The sequence below is a fragment of the Alligator sinensis genome, unplaced genomic scaffold, assembly GCF_000455745.1.
Source record: "Alligator sinensis unplaced genomic scaffold, ASM45574v1 scaffold866_2, whole genome shotgun sequence".
NCBI lineage: Eukaryota > Metazoa > Chordata > Crocodylia > Alligatoridae > Alligator > Alligator sinensis.
The window spans coordinates 2,295,980-2,306,066 of NW_005841900.1; positions in this window are offsets into that span (position 1 = coordinate 2,295,980).

Sequence of the window (10,087 nt, forward strand, 5' to 3'; positions counted from 1 at the left end):
ACAAAAGGAGTAGGAAGTTAATACATTCTCCATATTTACTGTGTCCTTGGATTTTCTGTTGGGACTGATTAGAAGTGTAACCCTGGTGGCGATGCTACCCGCAGCCACATCCAAATTCTTGGGATCTTGGCATGCCAATAGGTCTTGGTCAGCTCCCACGCCGTTTACAGGCCAGGAGCCATGAGTCAGTGGAGAGTTCTCCCATGGTTCTCCCTGCAATAGGCCGTACACTAAATAACTATTTACAATAGTTTATTATTTACAATAGTAACTGAGAAATTAACAGATTCAACATCACATAGATAACAAACACAGTGTTTTTCAATGAGCTTGATAATAATCTATACCAGTAAATAGAAGCAAATACTTATCATATAGCAAGAGCAATTATGTTATCAAATTTAGCACTCGGGCAACTTACAACAGGTATATACACCTACTCAGCCAGATCCCCACAGAATCACTCTGCCCCCAGCAAATTAATCAACTGTGAGATAGTTGCAGTTGAGCACCCATGGTGCTGTTCTCGTTCTGCCCCAGAAGAGGTGGGCAATGCCGTCATCTGGTCAGCAGATGGAGTCGTCTGTCAGGACCTCTGGTGCAGCTGCTCCTGAGACGGGTTTTTTTTCCCTTTTCCAGTTTTTCCTGGATGCCTGTACACAATTACACCATCCCCAAATGCTTCCCCAAGGCAGCTCATTTGTGTTTGGCACCTGGAGCCTTCTTGGCTGCATGTTATCGAGCTCTCTGCTGGAGTTCTCATAAAGCCAAGATTCTTTGTTACTTTTTTTTAGTTCTCCCAGAGAACCTGCTCTAGCAACCCCTGTCCCTGGTTCCCTCCCAGTGAACTCAAGTGGGGAGAGGAACTGGTTTGCACAACCCCTGCTCCTTTAGTAAAGGATACGCGGCGATCCTGGGTACTCAGTAGCTTATGGCTCCTCTGTCCTCAGTAGCAGCTCACTCAGCAACAATTTTTCTGCCAGTAGTCCTCTCACAAGCAATTGTTCTGGTTGCATTCCCCTTCAGAAGCAGACCTCCTCCCTGCAACCCTCAGCTACTCTCTCCCCCAGACTTCTCCCTTTTTTCCCGGGCTTTGCACCCCGGAGTTGCAGCTGTTCAATCGCATGCATGCATTCTGCAGCCTTCAGCTCCAAGCTTCAGCTGGTTATCTGGCGGCTATATGTGTGTGCAGCCTGCTGCAAATCCACATCCCAACAGTGCAAACGCTGTGACTGGGCTTTCAAGCCCTGAGCAAACCCTTCCACACCTTTACGGAAGTATCCCTTCCTGAAACAATAAAGAGGAGACTTCCTGCAGGGAATCCATTTCAAATTTGCCAGTTTTTAGCAAGTTGTGTGTTTTTGGGATTTAACTGAGTGACATAAACCCATTGACTTAATTGGATTGGGCAAACAGTGCATACCTATTTAATACATTCTTACATACCTCATTAATAAGTCTGAGACTCTGATGTAAGGAAATGCTAGTATACTAAAACATAGCAGAAACCAGTTATGAGGAGGGAGGAGGATTTTTTTCTATCTCATTGGTTTTCAAACCTTTTCTTTCATGGACCACTTGAAAATTGCTGATTGTCTCAGCAGACTACTTAAACTTTTCTTTGTTCTACAAATCAAAGCACACAACTCATATTTTAATATCAGTAGTGTTACCTTACAAGTACTGACATTCTCAGTTGTTCCTCAACCTTTCTGCAGACCACCTGAATGGAGCTCATGGACCAGTGGTGGTCCACAGGCCAGTTTGAGACCCTCTGTTATAGCTGTTCATGTCCACTTGATCTCACTTGTCTTACACTAGGTGTTTTGGGGGAGGAACCACCTTTTTCTTCTGTGTTTGTACATTTCCCATGATGGTGGAGACACAGGGGACAGAGTGGGGGGGGTGAGGCCAGTAGGTAACATGGGGGGGAGGAGAGCGGGCCCGAGCAGGAGAAGAGCCGGCCCACCACAGCAGGGAGGGGGGAAGTGGGCCTGGCTCAACATGGCTGTGGCAGCAGCTGGGGGAGGGAAGGAGCAGTTCTCCCTACCTCAGGCCCAGGCCCGGGCTCACTCCTCTCCCACTCCACTCCCTTGCGTTGACCCCGAGCCTGCTCCTCCCATCCACAAGCGGGCCCAACATGGTTGTGGGGGGGGAGGGGCGGGCATGTCATGGGGTTGGCGGTGACAGTGGGGCCAGGGGAGGAGAATGGTCTTAAATCATTTAATAGCTGTTAACTTTATTCTGTCAAATACTAATTTCTATACTATGCTCATTACTTTTGTCAGTAAACATGAATTGACAGCAGCAAGCTAATGACCTGGTTCCAAGTCTTGATCAATAACCTAAAAGTGATAGGTCCTATCACTTACAAGCCATCCCTGTCCATAGTCCTAGAACAGCGCTGTACAATTGGTGATTCACAAGTTACATGCAACCCCCGAGGGTTTAACATACAGTCCCCAGGTTGCCACTCCTGCCTGATTTGACACTACCTCCACTAGTCTAGCACAGGTGCTGGCAATTATTTTGGGCGGAGAGCCGCTTAACAAGTTTGGGCAGGGTTGTCAGGGGCCACATAGGTAGGCCTGCCCCTTGACAGTTGCCCCACCCCCTAGTCACCATATTGGGATAGGAAGTCCCGCTCCCTAGCCCCTGACCTTTACCACCAGAAGTTCCTCCCCTTGGCCCCCAGAAATATTCTTTTTGGGAGGATGGTTGTCATCTTAGAACCAGAAAAAAAACCAAATCATACTCTGGAAGTCAAACAGATGACATATGTCATATTTTAATTTTATTACAAAAAATATTTGTCATGATTTGTGTTTGTGTACTGTAAATAGAAGGGATTGTATAATCACTCAAAAATAGTCTCACTCATATTGTGTGGGGGCTGTGGGGTGTGTGTATGGTGAGGTTTTTGGGGGGACACAGAGTATGTTGGGGTGCATGTATATGTTGGTGAGTGCTGTAGAAGCAGGGTGTGGGTATGTGAGGTTTGTGCAGTGCAAGGACCCCCCCCCACTCCCCCACATGGCATGCAGCCCCTGCTGCCAGCGGCAACAGCAGGCGGGGGTACTTAGGCAGCTCATGTCTGGTGCAGGCACTGGTGCCTTGTGGGGTGTGGCTCCGGGCAGTGCTGTACATGGGGATGAGGAGCAGAGCCTGCCTGGGCACCTCTATCACAGGAGCTCCACATTGCGTGCCTGCAGCTCCTGAAGTCCCCACTGGACTCCGCTGGGGACAGGGCTCCCTCCACTCTGGACAGAGTCTGGGGATCTACACAGCATGGGGCAGGGGAGGCAATGGGCTCTATCATGGGGTTTCCCCCACTGCAAGTGTGGGCGGAGGGCAGCTAGGAGCAGCCCCAGGCTCTCAGGCCAGAAGCTTCTGCTAAAGCAGGAGCTTCCGACTTGGGGCTGGTGGGGAGGAGGGATGGGGATGGTGGGCCTTGCTACTGCTGTCACTGGCTCCTGCCAGAAGCTTCCCCCTGGGTCCTACTGCCCCAGCTCCTGTCATCTTTGACAGGCAGCCAGGGGCAGATAAATATTAGTTTAATTTTTTGGGGGGGAGCCCTGCAGGCCAGATAGAATGGTTTGGTGTCCTGAATCTGGCCCACGGGCCATATTTTGCCCACTCCTGCTCCAGCAGCTTAGGTGGTGGAAGTGACCACTCCCTCCTTCCACTCCTGCTACCTGCATCCATTCTTGGGGGTGCGCCTGGGTAATTGGAGGGTGCTACAGGTGCAGCAGTGGGAAATCTGGGCTTCCCAGGCTACAAGAGAGGAGCCATGCATCGAGAACCAGTCTGCCCAAGCTGTGCACATGGTGGGGGAGAGCCAGGCTGCATGTTGGGGGAGAACCAGGTTGCAAGCCAGCTGCTCATGTGGCAGAGGCTGCCTGCATGGTAGGGGAGTCAGGCTGCCTGGAATGACTGCATGGTGGGGGAGAATGCTGGGGGTCTGCAGCCTGCATGATATTTGACCCCTTGTCCATAAAAACGACAGCCCTGCCCTAGAATGTACTAAAGAGAAGCAAATTGGCTGAGAAAGACCATTGTCACCACTATTTTTTTTAAGCCATTCAGACACCTTAGGCTTTCATGGTTTGGGCATTTCCACTCCAAATATTGAACCGGGGTGTTCTTACTATATGTACAGTTAGAAAAAATGTCTCTGGTAATCTCATAGTCATTTAAGCTTTTTTTGCTCCTGATGTTTGATTTTAATGAAAAATCAAAACTAAATCACACGTCTATTGGCAGAAGACCTGCATGTGTCATACTTAAAATGAAAGGCACTTGTCATTCCTATGCAGTGTAGGCACATCCGCTGCCCATGCAATGTGTTGTTTGCTGTTCCTTCATATTTTGTATTAAAGGTTTTAGTTTCCATGCAAGGATAAGCAAGTAGATAGCATATTTTAACCAGGAAGGTCCCTTATATTTAGCTCTTAGTTAGCAACAGCTTTTAATACTTGAACTGCTATCAGGTGTTTCTTCATCTCTTAGAATCACCAAAGTTAGCAACAGAAGAGGCCATGGGTCTTATTCTCTGCTCCATGACACCAGTGCAATTCCTTGATTATTAATGCAGTCCAGTCCTTGAGTTCATCTCCCTTACCTGTACAGCAACTTTCCTCTAGAGCATGTTAGCTGTTCAACAGGTACTTGAGCTCACAGCCAAATGTCTCCGTTTCTTTGTAAGTGTGCGCACATGCCCTGTCATAAGAAAACAGACAGTAAGAAAACAGGCTGACTATAGTTTCTGTACAGAAATTAAGATCAATTTATCTGTGGGTAATAGTCAAAGAAAGCACCTAAATGCTGTAGTCTGTATAGTTTATAAACTAGGAGCATCATAACCTTTCCTCAAGAGTTTTTTTACTTTAAAATGCCAGCTGGTTTCTATTTTGTTATTTCAAAGTTGTGTCCTTAAAACTTAAACCTGTGGGCCATAGGGCTTGCTTAGTGACAAATACTGCTGCTGACAGAAGGTCCCACATATCTAAGAAGTTATATAGTTCTACTCAGCAGCTAGGGTTTAAACCCTGGAAAAGCTGTGTGGGGAATCAGCTTTTATTGTCTGCACTGAGACAAAGTTTTTCTTGGCAACCCTCTCAGCAAAATTGCAGATGATGGGTTGGAGAGTGACATCAGTGAGACTTGCAAATATTTAAATGTGTAGATTTACTGGGTAGAACTTCCCGGGCAAGAGAGGCAGCTGCTGAAACTGAGGTTTTATAATCTGCTGTATGCAGTATTAGCTGTTTTGAGCCCATAATTAGGGTGGCCATTAGAGTGCATTTAGCAAATACACAGAGCCTGTGTAAATAGGAAACATAGGCAGGCTGGTTGGTATTCATTGCAACCAATGTCCTGGATCTCTAATCTCCAGATGGTGTTAAAAACCTCAATTAAATAAAGACTTAGCAGAAAGGAAGAAAGCAGAGGAAAATGAGAATGAAGTCATCCAGCTCAGCCAGAAAACCTAAATGCTACACAAAGGGAGCAGCTAAACAAAGTAGAAGCCTAAAAACCCAAAAGGATCCAGAGAAAACGACTTTTTTTGAGGCCAGGCTTCAAGAAAGGGAGTGACAATAGGAAAGTAAGAACGTACAAGACATCACTGCAGTCCATTTAGAAGCAACAGAAGAAAAGAGGGAGGGAATACATAGCCTGTTAAAATGGCAGTGATGGCTACAACTGACAATCTTTGCCATAAATGTCCTGTTTTAGAAGCTATAGCACACTGCAGGACGGTCACTCTTGGTAAGCAGATTCATAGCTGTCCATCAGGGCTTTGGTTTACATCAGAGGTGTTAATTGCTCTTTACAGTGGGATTTTCAGAGGGTGTTATCCTCTCCAGAAACAGTTCAGTGCATTAAAAGAAGAACCAAGTATTTTGTGTCACCCCCTTAATGTGAATTTGAGCAGGCAACATTTCACTTATGCAAGCAAAGGGAGGGTAAGTCAGCAGATGGTTTCATTAGTCTTCTACACACCCTAGTACAACATTGTGGCTATGGGGAGATTAGCAAGTTGCTCATTAGGAAGAGGCTCATTATAGGGCTGCTAGAAAACCAACCATCTTCTTGATACTACAGAAGAAGGAAAATCAGTATAAAACCTGGCAGAATAGGGATTTGATGGGCACCATAAGAATTAAATCTTAGAGCGTACTAAATCCTTTGAGGGAAAGGACGGAGCAGGGATTGCTAGTGTCCAATCTTATTTTGGAAGTGTGCTAGCTGTAAGCATCTCTCAGGAGCAGTGTCATCCTGTTGCATCAGCAGGTTAGCCTTTCTTGCACCCCAATTACTCCCTTGAGACATCACCCATGAAAAACATCCCACCTGCCCACATCGAGTCACCAGCATATTCTCCAGGTCCTCTCCACATGAAGAGATACCTAGGTAGAAAAGACAATCTATTATACAGAGTCTTGAGAATTGAAGGAAGACACAACGTACATACCTGAATGCCTTGAAAGAGCAGGATAAATCCATGACACAAAAAGCAAGTTCATATAGCCTATCCTAGTGGTGCCCCACTCATCCTGCCCTGTGTGCTGGAAAGGTGGTGCAGGGTTGGTCTGTAGGCTTGATCTGTTATGCAGGGTCGATCTGTACCCAATTCAGTAGGTGGGGTCAGTCTGTGGGCCTGATCCAGCAAGCAAAGCATGTCACCTGGCCCCATGCTCCAGAAGCCACAGTAATTAACACTGGCACTTAGGGTTTGAATTACACTTTGACTCTTGGGAAAAATTTGAAAATTATAACTGGGGGGGAGTCTCCAATCAGATTGCTCCTTACACTTTGACTCTTGGGAAGGTGGGAGGAGGTGGTTTGGTAAAAAAATTAAACCGCTTCATTGATTAACAAGTCCAATTAGGTGAAGGAGCAATCTGATCAGAGACTCCCCCCACTCCCCAGGTTATAATTTTCAAGTTTTACAGGAGGGCTCGTCTCTTATGTGGGCTCAGCCCCCCCACAAGCTCTCCCTTAATTCGCACCCTGCTGGCACTCCTCCCCCACAATCAAGTTTCCAGAACAGTGTTGAACCCTGAAGGCTGGATAATCTGATGTTGTGGATTTGATTCACAGGCTGGATCTTGGTCACTCCTGGTCTAGTAGAGGACAGGGTAGATTTGTCCTTATAGACAAACTAAATTAGAGATATAAATAGCAAAAGCTTTCAAGAGCTGGTGCTCACTTCAACAGATCCTACCCTTCAGAGCCCTGTTCATTTTTGTTTTACACTGGTGTTACATTCCTGTAATTTGTTGCTTCTAGGTGATGGTTTTATCACCCTTTCTTTCTCAGAAATGGGGATGTGGTGCTTTGAATATTTTTAGCTATGATTCAGATAGCTACTAGGGCTCATAAAATAAGAAGGTACGAGCCAGATCCAAAAAAAGTCCTGGGGTAGAATTTAGGCTCCTAAGCCCTGAAATCCTTGTTTGCCTGTTGCTTCACCAAATTGTACTCGCACCTTTTTATTTACCTTAAACATTTTCTAGGTGTTTGAAGTTCTTACTTTGGGCATGCACAGGAATATCCTAGCTTTGTCAGGGTTGAATACCTTCATGCCCATCTCATATTTAAGCTTCATTGGGATCTCAAAAATAGGTATTCCTCCTCCTGTTTCAGAGTAGATCTTTAAATCTTTCATACTAATTTGTTAAATAGGGAGTATAAATCAGGGGTAGATACAGAGGGGGTACAGTGGCATGGTCATACCCCTTTTTTAGACACAGTGTGGGAGCAGCAGCTGGGGACTTCTTTAAGCCCCTGAAGCAGGTAAGAATTTCCTCCCTCCCCTACCTTCCAAGCTCAGCCATATCTGAGACATCGCTTCCATCTCTTCCTATTTCCCCTCCTTTGTCCACTGCTGCTGCTGTCTTTGCTGACCTGGGGAAGGGGGAGATCTAGAGCTGCTCCTGTCTAGGGAGAACCCACCTACCACTGTCATCATTCCCAGATGAGCTTAGCTCCCTGCACAGCCTGGCTGTAGCAGGGAGAAGCAGCTTTAGAGTTCCCCCACATGCTCAAGTCAGCCAGAGACAGCAGCAGTAGTGGGCAGTAAAAGGAAAATAGGAGATGAGGGGCATGGAAGGTGCCACTGAGCACAAAGGGGTGTCGTGAATCAGAGCAGCCGCCGGCAGCCGCCTGACTCACACACCGGAGTGTTTAGATTTAGAGCTCGGCAGCCAGGTAGTGATGGATGGAGTGGAATTAACCAGGCACAGACACGTGTAGGTTACAGGAGTTTGTTTACTTACGTCGCCTAGATAGTGATGGACGACGCAGGCGAGCCTTTGTTCCGTTACAGCTTCGGTTATAGAGTTGAGTATACGCATATAACTTCGGTTACAGAGTCGAGTACACGCGCGCAGTTAGGTTATAACGAGATAATGACGGACGTGGCGCCGGGAACGAACGGTCGAGCTTGTAAGACTTTCTACATCAATATTTTACGCTGACGGGGTGATTGATTGGGAATTGATCAATTTCCCAATTCTCTGGTGACAAGCACAGGTGTTTCCTGTGAGATCCCCAGAGCTTTCCGACTTGGGCGGAAACCGTTAAACTATTTATAGGCAGAGGTGTTTGACAGAGATGCCCAATCGTGAACCGTTATATGGAATCTTTAATTTTTTGGCAGGTGGCAGCTCTTTGTCTCCTCAAGTTACAAGGTAGTGGGTTAGGTTTCTCTACCTGTTACGTGTGTGCTACGTGTGAGGAGCTTACGCTTATTTTTGACCAATTATATATAGTTTCCCCTAGCATTTTATTTCAGCTGACCAATTATCTACAGTACTCCGGCCGCGTTTTGTTTCAAGGAATTTTTGGCAGGGATGTCTTTTAACCCTTAATCGTCAAAATGAGGATGATTTGAATGCTCTCTCTTGCTCAGTGGCATGGGCACAATTTAATTGGGTTGTGACAATCTTCTCTCCAAACTGTGTTGCCTTGTGCAGTAGTCTGGTAACAGCCCTTGCCTATAAAGCTAGAGGTAAAAAAGGCATTGAGCACTTCAGTCTTTTCTGCATCCTCTGTCACAAGTTTGCCTCCCCCATTCAGTAAGGGACTTGCACTTTCCCTGATCCTCCCCTTGCTACCGACATACTTGTCGAAACCCTTCTTGTTACCCTTCACATCCCTTGCTAGCTGCAACTCCAGTTACACTTTATGCCAGACTACCATGAGTAGATCTTGAGATGGTGCAGAGGCACTTGGAGGAACTGGATCCGTTCAAATCAGCAGGCCCAGATAAGCTCCATCCGAGGGTACTGAAGGCACTGGCTGACGTCATTGCCCAGCCACTGGGGGGGATATTTGAATGCTCATGGCGCACGGGCCAGGTCCTGGAGGACTGGAAAAGGGCCAATGTGGTCCCCAGTGTCAAGAAGGGGAGGAAGGAGGACCCAGGCAACTATAGGCCAGTCAGTCTCACCTCCATCCTAGGCAAAGTCTTCGAAAAAATTATCAAGGCTCACATTTGCGAGAGCCCGGCAGGAAAAATTATGCTGAGGGGAAACCAGCATGGGTTCGTAGCAGGTAGATCATGCCTGACTAATCTAGTCGCTTTTTATGACCAGGTTTCAAAACACCTGGATGCAGGAGTAGGGGTTGACGTCGTTTACTTAGACTTCAGGAAGGCCTTCGATACGGTATCTCACACCATACTGGTGAACAAGTTAAGAGGCTGTGACTTGGATGACTGCACGGTCCGGTGGGTGGTGAATTGGCTAAAGGGTCATACCCAGAGAGTCGTAGTGGATGGGTTGGTATCAACCTGGAAGGGTGTGGGCAGTGGGGTCCCGCAGGGCTTGGTCTTTGGACCGATACTCTTCAATGTCTTCATCAGCAACTTGGATGAGGGAGTGAAGTGTACTTTGTCCAAGTTTGCGGATGACACAAAACTGTCTGGAGAAGTGGACGCACCGGGGGGCAGGGAACAACTACAAGCAGACCTGGACAGGTTGGACATATGGGCAGAAAACAACAGAATGCAATTCAACAAGGAGAAATGCAAAGTGCTGCACCTAGGGAGGAAAAATGTCCAGCACACCTACTGCCTAGG